Source organism: Pocillopora damicornis, chromosome 11, assembly GCF_964200805.1.
Source record: "Pocillopora damicornis chromosome 11, jaPocDami1.2, whole genome shotgun sequence".
Lineage (NCBI taxonomy): Eukaryota > Metazoa > Cnidaria > Anthozoa > Scleractinia > Pocilloporidae > Pocillopora > Pocillopora damicornis.
The window spans coordinates 8548229-8552838 of NC_142680.1; positions in this window are offsets into that span (position 1 = coordinate 8548229).

Below are 4610 nucleotides of genomic sequence, written 5' to 3' on the forward strand. Positions count from 1 at the left end.
TTAATAACCCCACCCGAGTTATTTAACGGAACGCTCAAGTTATTCAACGAATAGAACTATTTCTATCTAAGTTCGCGATCTTTTTAGCTCAAAAAATCTCTATTTAGTAATTCATTTTACCAAAGAACTCATGCAAGTGCCTACTCCCCTTTCAGGCGTGGGGACCCTTGTCTGTGGCAATCTCTTGTGTCTGGTTCTTTAAATACTCTGGCTCTTTCAATATTCTAACAGTCTCCCCGCCTGGTGAATATTTGGGATCAAAAGGAATATGTTGTAATAGTTTTTGGTCCTTTTGATTACATGTTTCTCAGATGACGAAAAGCTATTTTGGGTTCAATATACGCCATCAACGGACCGCTGAGCCCTTTACCAACTTTTATTGTAACGACAGTCCTTCAACGAAATACCAGGACCCATTTGTTCAAAGGGCAGATAACGCTATGCAAAGGAGAAATCCCTATTTAGCGCATAAGTGTTAACAAAACATACTGTGCTATCTAACGGATAGAGATTTAACCAGTGGATAGCGTTATCCACCTTTTCAACAACTGGAAGCAGAAACTCGGTCTTTGGCCATTAACAGTTTAAAAGTTCACATCGATGGAAACAGAAAATTTAATTTTATTTTTGTATGGGTGCGTGTTTTTAACTGAAGCGAAAACAAGCCCTAAATCGCCATTACGTAAATAGATTAAGGCTTTTGAGAGTTATACAAATGATTTTTCCCGCCACACTAAAGTATGAAGATTGCATTTGACTAATCATCAGCAGATATGGTAGACATTGACATTTTGGCGTTGGGCAAAACTGATTCTCACAGTAAAAATTAAAAACAGCTAAAGCCAGCTTTTGATTCCAAAGGCTAACAGTGAGAAGCTAGTGCTCAAATTCTTCATGATAATTAGCATATACTAAAACAGGGGATAACGTCGAAGGCACACTCTGATTGGCTGCACAAACTCCGAATATCCTTTGCTATTCACCTCCGAGCAATGTGCGCAGGAATTGCGCCCAAAAAAGTTATAGTTGTTGCAAGAATAAATGAGTCAAAATGATACTTTAGCTTGTATATTGTTTCACTATTTTAGTTAGTAATTAATTAATTATTTACCTCGGTGTCGGTGGCTATCGATTGCTACCGCCTCGCGGCTCGGTACAACTGTAGATATCCACCACTACCTACCTTTACTTCGGAGGCCTTTGAAGGTCAGGCTTACCAAAATTTTTATTGGTAAGTTTCTTTTTACTTCATGTTGGATGCCAATCTCTATCGTAATTGAATACTTAGTGTACAAAGGCGTACACAGAAATATAACCAACGATGTTTAGAAAGATAATAATAGATTAGATTTTACTTGAAGAAAAACTCTTAGTTTAATCAAGAGGTTCCGTTTTAATTAACGGTTCGATACAGGGGAAAGGCAACAAATTAAGGGCTGACCACAACTGCTCACTACCGGACGACTGTATTGAGCATTGTACGTTCATGCTACCGGGTATCACTGCAATCCTCCAGGAACTCTAATTCGTGTTATCTGCATTAAAAACTGCTTGATAAGGACGGAATTAAAATATTGTGATAGCATACCTAATATTTCTTGACTCAACGATATTGTATGGTATACCTCAACAGCAGTATCCCATCAAAAGGTGTATATCATTAAAAATCATTATATTTACGATAATACGCTCGGAAATCCGCCACGTTCCGGAGGCCACAAACGTGATAACAATACTGTATACTGAAAGGTATAACTCAGCAGGTTGTCTCAATATCATATCGAATTGAATCTTATCTTGTTCGTCATATTCCTGACTCATTCAAATTGTTTATTGAGTGACTCACTCTGCGAACCCCGATGGCTTACTAGTTTTACGCGTGGAGGGAAAACAGCCAACTCTACTTTTATATTATTCCCATAAGAAACACATTTTTGGGGTCTAGCAAATGTTAAAACAGTTTGCGTGAAAATTTTCAAGTTTTTGGCTATAATATGAATGTGTTACATTTTCTGACGCACAATCAGCTATTTTCGGGAACAATGAGCGACAATTAAGAGAAGTTGAGTCTTGACCATCATTTATGATGAATTCAAACATGGACTTCTATAAAACTAGACGCATATTTGCGTGAACTGAGGCCTTCTGTTGGAAATATATTTCCTTCGTGCCTGCATTTGCCTAAGTTTTAAATACAATTATTGGTTTATCCTGTAACTTTTTTCTGTCGTGGTTTACTAGAGATGCAAGTTTTTTCAGATATGTATACAGAGATGTATTACTTTTTTTGGGTTTGGAATTTACTAAATGCTGTTTTGCTGGTTAAGGGGTTGGAGCGGGGTGAATCATTTACCAGATAGGTTGTCTTCTTATGTTTTCTTTTTCTTGGTTAACAAAATATTCTAGGTTGAGATAGCTCTTGATCATATATTTGTGGTTTCACTCACACTATTTTGAAAGACGATCCTATTTTGAATATTCTCAATTTATACTTCTCTTACTTCAAATATATCATTGTTGTGTATACTCTGAAAGAAATGTATTAAGCACTTCGAGAAGAACACATCTACATACACCGTGGGGTTTGCATTTATGCTTCTCTCGATTAACATTGGATAGTTCAGTTGATATAGCATGTTTCTCGATGAAGGTTTATTTATAAATGTTCGCCCATAAAGAGATCTCTGATAAGTTTTGCGGACCGACCCGTTCCGGAAACGCTCAACATGTTTTAACGCGAGTCTACAGCGAGCGATTTGCAACTGAACGAAAAAAGAAAAAAAAGCCGGAATTTCAACTCAGGAAATTCCCTAGGAAAGCCCGAGTAATAACAGAATACCAGAAATTTTGTCTCTGGTTCTGGGAAGTTAAAAGCGCAAACATCTGCAGTTCATTTTAATCGTCGTCATTTTTTTTCTTTTTTCTTTTATCCTTTAAAATTATGATGAGATTAATGGTAAATTTTCCGTCTCCTAATATCTGTCTTAGTTTGAACATATTTTTTGTTGTTGTTTATTTTCTCTTTTTCGATACCATGTGTAAAATAAATAATGAGTATTTATCTCTCTCGGTCAAGATACTGCAACGAACAATAAAAAACATGGCAGACTAAGAAGTTTTGATGAAATTCAGTGCCCAAATTACACCTTCACACTTTGTTAGGTAACCCATGGAAAGCTTCATTGGCAAAAATCATATTAATTCGTTGTTCATTCATTTTTGATGTTTGGTTGCTTTTTTTTGCTTTTGATGTCGTTTAACCATACAAATACGCTCGAAAGTGGTGATAAAAGCGATCTTTTACTTCAAAAGCCTCCGTTTATTGTCGTCCCAGGAAACAGAACCTTTTCTATAAGCTCCGCTTTTGGACCAAAACCTCCATTTCTATGAAATATATTACCGGAATCTAACATGGCGTCGGTTCGTCTACCGTTAAGAAATCAGCTAGCTTTACACAATTATCTTAATTTTACCTTGTTTCTGCATTTCCTGTTCAACAGAAATTATCTGACAACCATCAATATCTTTATCTGAAAATTGAGAAATATGTGCTGACATGCAGATGAAATACAAGTAAAAAGATTATCCTCACAGGTGAGCGGCACTTATAAGCAATTGCACAAAGAAGTTCGACTCGAACTTCTGCCTTGCAGAAATAAGTTGGGCCCTATTTTTAGATAAACGACGAGGCGAGGAGCGCTTCCAATACCTAGCATCAATAAAACTTTCGGAAGTCAATTCTAAAACGAGCGTAAAAATTTGAAGGATAGCTAGGTTCGTTTTATCATAGAAAGTGAAAACATAACATAACGTTTTTAAAACATTAGTGACACACTTTTAAGATCTGGAAGTGAAATGATTAAAAGTGAAAGCTGACAGCTCTACTACTCAATTCCTTAATCTCGCGCGTTGGCTTTTTCCCAGGGTATAAAAATATCTCTTTCAAATCTGGTCAAGAGTTTATGTGACGTCCTGATCAGACTGATTAAATTAAACCAAGACGACGAAGAGTGTTCTTAAAATGGACTCTTGCTGCTTTTATGATGGAATTAAGGGAGGCACGGACTGGTTCAAGTAAGCAGCAAGCCATTTTGTAAGTGAAAAGGATCAGAGAGAAATGGTCAGGAATAAGACGTCGCCCAATTTAACCTTTACATTCAAATGAAACCATGATCCTCGAAGAAGAACGGAAATTTTATCAAACACGTGCCTCCAATAGGCTATGTAAGGGCCACTACAAACACAGCCACGAAACTACACGTTGGGAGCTAGAATAATGAGTTTTATTTCATTAGCAGTTGTGACGTATTCTACCACGGGAAAGGAAGAACCCTCTTAACTTGGCCTCGATCCCAACTTGTGGTTTCGTGTGGCTTCGTGTGTTTTTTCAGGATTGTTGTTTACAATTACTATCAAAACTGCAGATCACCTGCGAGGATCATGCTTGCTGAAAAATTAAATCCACTAATTTTTTTTGAAGCCTTACACAAAATAAAATAAACAACTGCACTCCAGTTGGTTCTCTTTAGTTATGATCTATAAAGTCTTATTTCAGAATACCGATAAGCAAAAGCCTGAGTTCGTCGGCATGTTACGTGATGCATGAAATT